This window comes from Mugil cephalus, chromosome 14 (genome assembly GCF_022458985.1).
Source record: "Mugil cephalus isolate CIBA_MC_2020 chromosome 14, CIBA_Mcephalus_1.1, whole genome shotgun sequence".
NCBI classification, from domain to species: domain Eukaryota; kingdom Metazoa; phylum Chordata; class Actinopteri; order Mugiliformes; family Mugilidae; genus Mugil; species Mugil cephalus.
In genome coordinates, this window is record NC_061783.1 from 6,715,610 (window position 1) to 6,726,103 (window position 10,494).

The window sequence follows — 10,494 nt, forward strand, 5'->3', positions numbered from 1 at the left end:
CCTGAATGAGTGGAAGTAGTAAATGTGTCATATTCTAGTACAATACACTGGCTTTTTATGAGCCAGTCTTATTGAGAGAGGCCAGGGTAGCAGCTGTTCAAACTCGCATCTTGCAACATGCACCATACAAGACATGATACTGTCTGTATACAAGATCCACAATAAACAGCTATCTAATCACTGGTCTCAGGCACATTCCTCCTTCACCGTCTCCCTCGCGATAAACCCTCAGTTCATCGGGGGATGCAAATTACTGTGTAACTCCAGATCTTAACTAACAAGTCAGTGAAAAGAACAGATGGTGACTTCCTGATGAGATATTTTAGGTCCACTCCACAAAGTGGATGAAGATGGTAAGAGGTGGCTTCCTCCACGAGATCTTAAAATGTGTGTTAGAAAGGGCACTTTCTGAACATGAGCAGACCGGGTCATAGACAAACCGTTGCACTCTGGCAAAAAGGTAAAACGTTGGCTAAACAAAAGAATAAACTAGGTGTAAGTGTAAAGGGGAGAATACCCAGTCATAAGCAGGAGCGTGTCTCGATTTGTTGGCCACTAGAGGGCAGAACCAATTTAGGGGGGAAAAACATAAACAATGGGGAAAAACTGCACATAAAATTATTCATACCTGCAAATGAATTAAAGATGCAACACTACTGACATATGCACATCAAATTTAATTCTGCATTAACTATTAGTCTGTCTGAGCCTTCCAGGTCATGGTATGTCCAAGGTATGTTAAAGAAAGGCAACTGGACTTGAAGAGTATCTTGAAGAACAGCTACCAAATGGTCTCCCCCAATGACAGGTAAGTTCTCTGAGGGTTTCTGATGGGCTACACCTCCAGATGTCCCTATTTAACCTCCCAAGACCCAGGCTTTTATTTGGCCTGTAGTTTTATTTTCTCCAATGAATTTGGGATGTGTAGGACCTAACTAAAAGCTAAGCATCATCTTTGGACAGGAAATAATAGTAAAAAAAAAAAAATGATGTACCCATATGTGGATGATGACAAAATGCAAAACTGTTTATTTTAACAACTGAACATGGCTGTGCAACGACAGAATTGTGAACAATGAAGTCCCAATGTCCTCAAGCGAGTACTTGCTAATTAGCGACGTTGTAGCTCGTTGCTGTTGGTAAAATGTGTTAATTTTGTGCGTCATATCAAACTAGAAATGTTAATCATAAATAAATAAGGTTTAACCTTTGCCACCACTAGTATAGTGTCCACTAATGAGGACAACGGGTTTAAATGAAGCAGAATAAGCTGCAATAAAACCTAAAAATGAATGTCCCCATATGAGGATGCAGGGTCTCAGGAGGTTAAACCTCAATTCTCCACTAGTCCTTGAGAACTGAAGAGGCTACTTGGATGAAACGTCTCCAAGAATCTGTCTCCAAGTCCTGTTGCCTTTCTTCAACCTTTTCTGGATAATTACACTATTAACTGACAGACAACAGACATATGAGCGGTTACAAAGAAAAGGTGGACGTAGTGTAGTGTCGGAAACACCAAGACCACCATCACTTTTGAGATTATTTCACTTTAGTGCTCTGTGATACGTGTTTTCTTGGTACACTGAAGCTGAGTGAAGGTAACCATTATGTACAGCTAAGACACTGGCACTGAAGACTGCTGCTACCAACACACTTTTTCCTTGTGGGAACAAAGAGATGTGCGTAAGATGATGTCATACACTGATCAGGCATAACATTATGACCACCTCCCTATTATTGTGTAGGTCTCCAAAACACTGTGACTCATCAGAGAATGGACATGGTCCTTCTGAGGGTGTCCTGTGGTGTCTGGGTCTTTGGGTCCCAAGGACTGAGGGGAGGGGCCCCTGTGGATCATCCCACAGATACTTGATCAGTTCAGGATCTTGTGAACTGCTTCTGGCATCAAGGAGTGTCATCACTATAGGGTGGGGGTGCCTGGTCTGGTCTAGGTGGGTGGTACATATCTATGTAACATCCACACAAACTGAATAGACTGTTCACAAGATGGTCAATGTTACTTACCTCACCTGTCAGTGGTCATAATGCTGTGGCTGATTGGTGTATTTTCCTGTAGGACAGAAATGCACGAACACGTTGATGAGAAAGATCATCCTCATGCTTTTCAAAGCTGTTATTCATATCCAGGCGTGGATCTTCCATCATAAGTTCTTTTCCATGGCCCTGATTCTGCATTTCTTGATTCTAAAATAGGGGAAAAAACATAAATAAATGCATCTGTTGTTCAAAAACTTGCATTACCAGCAGATGGCAGTAGACAACCACCAGACAGCTGGAGCTGAAGCAGATTTCCTCCTATGAACCTAAGACGCCCATAAAGTTTTTGTGTAGTGTGTAAAAGGACAGAATAGTTGTCTCATCCAGTCTTATCCAAACCTCCTGTAGTCCCGTAGTCCGTGCTACGGTTGAGACTCGTTACCGCTGTAGTGCATCACCCACTGTAAGCCACTTTACCTTCAAAATCAGGAAATGGACAGATTTCCCTTCTTGACAGGAAAAATGCAGAATCTCAAACAAGAAAATCTGCTAATCGGCTTTGTCACCAGCTCGATTCTCTGTGCTAATCTCAGCCTCCCAGCACATACTAACTGGGCAAATAGAACAAAGGTAAGACTCTTTTAAAATCAAATTATGTTGCAAAAAGCCCCTTGTAATCCTAGCCTTCTTAGCAATGCAGCTGTTTCTCCATTCAGAGGCAGCTCTGTGCGAAAAGTGCTAATCCCTATTTATCAGAGAAAAAAAAAAAAAAAAAAAAAACGATAATGGAAAACATGGGAGCAGCACGGACTGCTAAAACAGACACACTTTTGACACGCGGCTGCGTGAAGACGTTGAGAGTTCACTGTGCTGCCGCACAGGTTGGTTTGCCCTTCACTCTGAATTCACACTCTGATCAATCAAGCCTTTAAATTAGCTGCTAGTTAGAGAGAGTTGTCCCCAATCAGTGCCCTCTCATCCAGACAATCAGTCCCGCTGACACGGAGGCAGAGCCCAGAGGTTAAACTCACACTTCCACAGCCACGGCATATGAATAAGAGGGCTATGTTATTGTTTTTATTAGCGCTGGTTTCAGTCAGGTGTTATTGAAAACACAAGCTGGAGGGTTTTCTGTCTGGCATGTCACCATATCCTGACCCGATCGACTTCATTAACAGTAAATATGTATCTGTGGGATGATCCACAGAGGCCCCTCCCCTCAACCCATAGGACCCAAAGGTCCCCACTTACAACATTGTATTTCCAGACACCACAGGACACCCTCAGAAGACCCATGTCCAATCTCTGATGAGTCCAACAGTTTTGGAGGCACAAGGGAGACCTACATTAATTAGGAAGGTGGTCACAATGTTATGCCTGATCCGTGTACAGGTCTATCACTCCAGAAAGCCATGAAATTTAAATCAGTGTAATTCTTATATTATTATTTCAACCACATCAATGTCAGAAAGCGTAAATCAAATATTTAAAGCATTAGGAGGAGGTACAAGGCCACAGTCTTCTAAGTTCTTCATATACTGCAGGCTGGCCCACGACATCTGTTCAGAAAAGGAAAGAAAGAACTTTAAAACTGCAATTGGGAGAATGTTTGAAGTGAATCAGGTCTCTTTGTTCCCATCACAGGGCCGGACTGAAATATAAAAACCTCCAGAAATTGTAAATGTCCACTTCTGCCTATTCAAACTTGTACATTAAAAAGTGTCTTGCTCAGAAATGAATCATCCATTTCCTAACTCTGCATCCATTATTAGCTCTACAGGCGGCCTTTCCATTTTAGCCAGATAATAGCCTGGTCCAAGCCTAGATTCTACTGTTATAGAATATACGTCTGGTAACCATTTGGATTTCATTATCATTATCATCATCCTACAACCAATCTGAGCCATTTCGTTGGCGCTGGAGCTCAGATGAATACTGCTACTCTTCTGTCGCTACATACAGCCCGCCCACATGATTTGACTGGCAGATCTTTTCCAGGGTGTAATCACTTCCCAGCGGAGAGACTCCAGACCAGTTTTCTCCCACCAAACATTTGTGAGTGGGGAAGATGGCGTGGCTTCTGGGTTAGCCTGGACTTAGCTTAGCTTTTTTTTTTTTGCCAGACAGGTTAATATTTTGGTTTTTACTTCCTCCTCTGAACCTCCTCCGTCAACATTTCCTCAATGTGTCCGAAAATAGTGAAGGCGGGGAAGCAGCCGGAATCACTAAAGCGGAAACAACCAAGCGGACAAATCACAGCTCTTGTGATCTGCTTTGCCGTGATGTGTAATTATTTCTGAGGAGGTGGTGGGGTCTGAGGCTGTCGCCATAGCTACAGCCTCAAATGGACGCAGAAGCATAAACCTGCGCATCGGTCCGGTGGCTGAAGAAGAAGACACAGCACGAAACCCAAGGAGTGGACATTAATTAGGTCAGAGGAAATCTGCACTTTGTTCTAATGAATCCACATTAGTTGTTTTTGGGTTTTGTTCCATGTGTGTTATTTTATAGATTGAAGTCCTAAGTCGCAGAAAATACTAAAAACCATCCGAACATGAACGCCAATATTATGGATTTGTTGCGTTGCGCTCTGACTTTTTATTCATCAGTAAATATTAATAAATTATTTCCTCTAGAGCAGGGGTCTTTTAATGTTTTTCAGGCCAACGACCCCCTAAATGACAGAGAGACCCCTAGGGGTTGCGGACCTCTTGTTGAAGACCTATGTTCTAGAGCCACTCCTCCTGTTATATGACGACCGTTCAACTGCGTCACTCAATGTAAGGTCAACACCAGCAGACTGGCTTCTCTGATTTATTTATGTATTTATTTATTGATAGTGATATATTTATATAAGTGGTCAGTTTTAGATGGTTTGCTCTGATGGATCAGAAGCAGCTCAGTCTGACTGGTTGGTTGATTGTTGGTGTCTGTCAGCAGACTCTCCGAGTAAGCTCCCAGATTCCGGTTCCAGCTCGGCAACATATGGAAAATAAACAAGACGGAGAGGAACGTACAGTAAAAATTCATCCTCCATTTAAATGAGTTTATTCCCAGAGTGGCCTTAGCTCTGTGAACTGAATCTAATGTGTCAGATCTGTCAAATATTCAGTACAATGCTGAAGGAGGCTTTTGTGGAGGCGGAGGAGCCAGCAGCCAACTCGTCATCTCGGGAGACGGTGGTCGGCCGAGTGGACGGACTGTCAGATTCGGCTCTTTTGTGTGTCCGTCTTGTCTCACGGGTCCATTGTGGAGACTGGACAGCCTGATCCCACCTCGGGAATCCAGCCGTCCTGCCTGCCTTGTATGCATGTCAGCCTCCCCCTTCTCCCTGCGAGGGATTTTCATTGTCCTGCCCTCCCCCCGTCCCCACCTTTCAAATCAGACGCCTTGAATGCTACACTGATCAAGGAAAAATAATCAACTGCCCTTTTGTTTTAGCAGCCGTTGCAACGGGAGAAAATAAACTTATGGTAATGAAGCCTTATCGTGTGTGGTTCAGACGCTGGGTGTGATGTGATTTGCCTTCCAGTGGTGTGGAGCCGTCCAGCCGAGGCGCCCCGCTGCGAACGGAGGCCTGGAGCCAGCTGATGGAGCTCCAGCACATTCTAATGCTTAAGTGCTGCTGCTCCTTCCTCTGCTCTCACCCCCCGCCACGGCTCTTACCTACAGCTAATAACCAATAATAACACATGTTCTAAGGACACGGGGAGGGATAACCATACTGTGTTCGCAGTTTTAAAGTTCTTTCTTTCCCTTTCTGAACAGAAGTTGTGGGCCAACCCGCATTATATAAAGACCTTAGAGGGCTGTGGCCTTGTACTCCTTCTACAACCTCTACCATATGTAGTAGTACATTTCTTTATTAAGAAAAGAGAAATATAGTCACATACGGTTTAATTTTGAGCATGTGGTGAGCCGGCCACAGCTGCAATCCCTCCTTCTTCAGCACCACCAGGTGGTGTGACCACGATACATTTCCTTCCACCGCCGCTGGGTTCTATGTGTAAGGGCCAGTGTAGGTTGCAGCCCTGAGCCACTCTTTGGAGGGGTGTGCTTGAGCGAGAGTGGGGTGACGACCCAGAGAAAGGCCTCATTTAAATGAAGCCGCTACACAATGTGAGATTACACTCCAGGGTGTGTAGGACACGTTCCGCTCATACAGAGCCAAACCAGCCGAGAAGATAAAGATGAGAAAACGTTGGGAAATTACAGCGCACCTTGGCGCTATCACCCCTCCACAGAGCTGGAGGTGAGAGATAGAACTGTACTAAAAATGCTGGGCAAAGAAGAATGACCTTTCACAATATTATACACAGGCAGCAAGCTGAGCATCAGTATCTGTCCTCGCCGCTGCGCTCTGCTTAAATGGCTGTTTTTCCTCAATGTCAGCTTGGTGAGCTTTCCTGTAGAGACACCATGGAAACAAAAAACAGCTTCCGCTGGGTTACCTTGGATATTATTAAAGCCATCATGTATATAAGAATGAGATTTCCTGGACAGTCCTGAAGGAACCGGAGTAGCAGTTTAGCAGTGAATCAGGCAGTGCGCTTCATTGTGGTTATCAACTGAGATTATGTTCATTTTTAAAACATATTTCAGCAGCTTTTCATACAGTTCTCGGTTTGATCTCGTAATTAAAGTTTTGAAGCTGAATTAGTCAATATTTCCACATAAACACTGACACAAATGGCGACAGCAGCAATTTAACCAGAGACAATAACTTTGCGGTAAAAACGTAGCCTATTGTATTGTTCACTACACACAAATGGCGGTTAGCATATTTCAATGGATTGTTCTGGGAAGAATGGACGAGGAAAACATATTTTAGAGAATATACAAATTTTAAAAAGCTATTTTAAAGACTCTGCACTACATTTACCCTCTTACATCTACACTCTCACTCACTGGATGGACGATCTGACCAAAGGAGGACACAGAGGGGACGGAGTCTAGTCTGTCTTTATCACATGAAGCCTTTCCTACAAAGATATTACAAGAAGTAAGTGGAACCCCTGTGGAGGGTATTGTAGTAAATGAAACTTCTGCTTGGACACCCCGGAAACACACAACTAATGCTGCATTAGCTAGCAGTTAGCATTAGCATTAACATGTAATTAGAATTCCCTAAATAATGATTAACTTAATGTAATTTCAGTCACGATTTAGTCTAACCCATGACGTTATCCAGGCTGACACTGATGATGCATTACATATTAATGTTATCTGATATGAAGTGCGCAGGTTGTTGTTGATTGTGTCACTCCAATCCTTTCTTTTAATCACCAAAGGCAAACTTAAGTTGCCTTCGACTGGCAGTGGCTGGTTTGTGATAAAACTTCAAGTTAGTGTTTTTGATTTTTCGGTTTTGGCACCAAAAAAATACGGCAAGACGTCATTTTCATGGTTGAAAGCTGCATTGCACCGTCCTCTGATGTTGGAGGAGACCAAAACATAGCTCAAAGTAACGTGATTGATGAAACGTTATTTCCTCAGGTTGATCATGTAGCTATTTCAAATGAACTCAGTTCAGTTTTATTTACAAAGCCCAGAAACTGCAACCCCTAGAGCAAACACTGAGGTTCTCCCATCCAACTGGAAGAAACCTTGAGCAGGATCCAGCTCATATGCCGTCTGCTAGAGGCTGGCGAGCTAGAGCACACGGGCATATGTCACGTTCTGTCTTCAGTTAATTTTTAAGTATAAATAACGTTACATGCAGGTTTTCTCGGTCAATCCCTGGCTGTTGTGGAGTTCTGCCCTTTCATAGCCAACACATCCATAAATGCTCACCGCTTATGATATTCATTAAGCGTTTATGTGATTCAGTCTGTTGAGCTGCTCACATCATGGGATTTGTTTTTGTCTGTCCTGTGGAGCAGATCCCAGTCAACTGCTGAGCTATTAACAAAGAGAAGTGTTTTCAGGGGCTGAGCACATATTATTCCTGTTAATTTACTATAGAAACTGAGTCACAATTTCATCGTGTGTCATGTCTCAAATGATACACAGGAGAAAAAAAAAACACAAACCTTTGCATGCAAGGGAATTTACTGAAAACAACTCCACGGTGGTCAGATGACATGTACGACTACATTGCTGTTACTATTCTGTCCATCACTACATGAAGTCCAACCAAACAGTTTGATTGGCCGGCAGATCTTTAATCAAAGTTACGAGTTTGGCCTCTTATTAAGGACAGAGGTCTTGTAGCTCCACTTTTAAAAAACATGTGCCTGGGTGTTGCTACAGTGTTGCCGGGCCGTACTATTTTCACAAAAGGAAATTTACAAAGGGAAGGGAAGGAAAAAAGGAAAAAAAAATGCAATGCCTCACAAAAATAACATCATTGTCCTATGTTCCCTTCCTCTTATTTCCACTGGAACAAACTACCAGAGATTATTAACTTAAAAGTCCAGTGTAGAATGCATTTATGATCATGTTTTGATTGAAGTAAAATCACATGAAAAGCTTTGATGGAGAATCGGTCAGCTTAGAATGAGCCCTTTATCTACAGAGGGAGTCTTCCCTCCGTGGAGTCACGTTTTAGTGGATGCTGTAGTTTCTCCTACACACTCGGAGGAGGAGGATGAGGGAGGGCTACTCAGTCGTTTGCAGCCTCAGTTTGCTGTTACAGTAGGATGCAACTAAATCCTACAAGCGGCCATTTAACATCTAACGTTGTCATGACTGTCCGGCATTGTTGCTGACTGCACCCACTCCACAGACAGAGTGGTGGATCAGCAATAATTCTGTCTGTGTGCAGTGTTGTACCAACTCAGAGTTACATTCCACGTTAGCGTGGTGGTTAGCGTAAATGGCTGATTTAAAATGTCAGATGAAAACTGGTAACAGTGAGAATGCTGTCTACTCATACGACCTACACCAGAGCCATACAAAGTAGGCAACTGCTTACTTTGTAGACTACTATGCAGATGTGCGGATCGATACTGACATATCAATACCTGCCGATACCAGATCTTTATGCTCTAAAATCAATTCTCATATCTAAATATCAATATTTTTGAGACATTTGAGGTAATGTACATCATTAACAGGAACGCAGTAGAAAGTAACTTGTGTGACAACACAACAAACCTTGTGCAACACCTCAGGTTAAACCACAACCCAGAACACAGAGCACAGTGTCAGAGTTAAGGTGCAAGTTTTCATTTTTATAGTAGTTCTTAAAAATTAAACAGTAATTTATTTTAAAGGTTTTATGATGTCTGAAACAGCATCTTCACATATTTTGTATGAAACAAAAAGCTCTGATGTCTTGTATTCTTTACGAAGCTATGATTTGAACGACACTACTTTTTGAGATGTATCAGACATGTTAGGGTGTATTTGGACAAAGTATCGGTATCAGACCGTATCACTGATGCCAGCCTGAATTTTACTCAGTATCGGATCGGAAAGGAAAACAGTGGTATCACCAGACAAAGAGTGTATTAGAATAAACAGCAAAGGTGTGTGGTGCAATAATCCAAAGGATCAGCCCTACTGTGTATCTCTTGGCTAGTGTGTGCGCGTGTTCGACACTAACTGCTTCATATTATTTGTGCAAAGCTGAGCACTTCCCTAAAGGAAACTCATCGATCATTTGATTACCTGCAGGCGAGAAAGGGGCGAGAAAGCAGCTCGCCAAATAGTTTCGGGCAACGCAAGCCAACAGTCTCGCAACTCTGGCATCTGCTTCTCTACACCACCCGTATTCCTCCGCTGAGCCTGGTATCAGCCAGTGAGAGGTGGATCTGGAAGTACCCTCGTTATCGCTGGCACCCAGAGTCGTTCATTTTGATTCAGTCCTACGTGATAACCCCCCAAAAAACACATTAGTTCCTCCTCTTCCTTCCTCTGAGTGAGTGATAAAAACAGAAACTGCAACTGCTGTAAAGTAATCACAAGACTTAAAAAATGAAAACAACCAACATGTTTGCGACATGTTTGCACAAGTTGTTTTTTTGTGGCAGGAGGTTGGTCTGGAGTCTCTCCTTTGAGAACTGATTAAGCTCCTGCAATTATCTACTGGGTCGATCGAGTCATGTGGGAGCTTTATGTGGTGACAGGCGGAAGAGTAACAGCGACGTAGTCAAACCTGTCAGGCGATCGCTGTGAAGCTGAATTTATGTACAACAAAATGTCCCTGACTGGTTCTCCAATTGCAAGCAGATGTACTCTTTCCTCCGTATTGGCCCATAATGAAATCCAAATGCAGAGTTACCAGACTCATATTCTGATAAGGAGTGATTCTGGCCACAGCGGCGTGCCTTGGCTTATTCGCTGTCAGTTTCACCTTTAACATGACTGATTCCAATAAACCAAATAGGTTATGAGACAATTCAGTTACAGACCTAGTCGTGGGCCTAAATGCCTCACTAATGAGCTTTTTATTTCCCCGTTTGGCATCAGAGGCAGCGATAACTTAATAGAATCTCTGGTCTTGGACGGCGCACAGGATGTTGTCCTGTGGCGGGGGCGTCCAATCAGAAA